Consider the following 1373-nt stretch of genomic DNA (forward strand, 5'->3'; position numbering starts at 1 on the left):
AAACTTGAAATAACAAACCAAAATCAACATACTTGGTGCATAAATTTATTTCTTGAAGCTGGGTATGTGTCTCCTCACTCCAATGGATGTCTCTCCAGCCCAAGAAGAGAGGGAGAAATGCTTGCAAGGTATGGAGGTGGTTGCAAGATCTAGAGGATGAATTAAAGTGACATGATTTGCATTTCAAGGGTTGTAGCCCCCACAGTCTCGATAGTAGCATTGATATTACCGTTGCTATTTTTGTCCAAAAAAATGTTAAAATTTAGCTAAGTATTAATTTTCTCATTTCTTAAATTGAGCTCAAAATTTCAATTCTTCGCTCTATTCCAATTCTTGATAGAGTTTAGAAGATGATAGCATGTAGGATTTTGAAACCTACGGGCCTTGTTTTAGGGTCCTTATCCCTTTTTAATTTATCGCACCAAATTTGACTAATTTTTTTTACAAGGTATGGCTAAATCTATGGCTCTGTGGGCTGTAATAATAAAACATGCAACGACACCCATTCCCATTGGGTTTTTTTTGGAACATGGTATTTCCGTTTTAAAGAAATAATATAGTAGCTAGCTTCAAGGAATAGCCGTCTTGATCGCGTGGCCTAATGGATAAGGCGCTCGCCTCCGGAGCGGGAGATTGTGGGTTCGAGTCCCACCGTGATCGTATTTAGAAAAAAGAAATTTTTTATGTAGATGATTTTTTGCCCACAGAAACCTGTATGGGCTGTAAGGGAAGTTTGCTGCGCTATGAATTCATAAATAATTTCGCATTGGGGTAGAGCCTGCACGATCGCCTCCCTCCGCATCGATGAGATGGTCGTTGAGCACTACGCAATACCCCTCCGGTGCTTTGTATTCGAGCGCACCCAACAAATACGAAGCACAAAACAAATTTCTTTTTATTACCGGTTATCACCATACTTTGCTTCTCAGTCTCTTCGTTTGTTGCTCTCTTTCCTGGTCAAAAAAACAAGAAACCAGAGCCTATCAAAACCAACCATTTTGCGAAGGGCAGTTTATAATTGTGACAACGACCGTGAAGCTGCTGCCGAAGCCCACCCACCTCCGTTATAACGTCTTAAAAAGGGAACACGAACATTCCAAAAGAAAAAGGGATAGCATTTTTACAAAGATATAGGCCCGTTTGTAAGGGCAAGCTTCAGTTCTAGCTTGACTCTGCTCGAGTTATGAGCACACCAAGACAAGGATAAAGTTTTGTTATAGGCCTATGTTCGGGAGCCATAGCCATGGAGAGTCCAAGAACTGGGATTCCTTTCCTTTACCGTAGGCAACCTAGCCTCATTTTTTCTTTTTTGACCTCTAGTGAATCAACTTTGTGAATTGCTTGGCTATCAAGTAGCTCCAAACTAGGTCGAA

The 1373-nt window shown here is 40.8% G+C and overlaps 1 non-coding gene across 1 annotated transcript; it reads left to right on the top strand.

Moving 5' to 3' along the window:
- The first annotated feature begins 587 nt into the window (after positions 1–587).
- Positions 588–660, top strand: TRNAR-CCG (transfer RNA arginine (anticodon CCG)). The gene has a single exon. It is a non-coding gene; the product is annotated as a tRNA-Arg (tRNA).
- Positions 661–1373: the final 713 nt, after the last annotated feature.

This window comes from Dipteris shenzhenensis, chromosome 12 (assembly GCF_047967505.1).
Source record: "Dipteris shenzhenensis isolate YYH24624 ecotype China chromosome 12, Dip_SZ_1.0, whole genome shotgun sequence".
Classification (NCBI taxonomy): Eukaryota; Viridiplantae; Streptophyta; class Polypodiopsida; order Gleicheniales; family Dipteridaceae; genus Dipteris; species Dipteris shenzhenensis.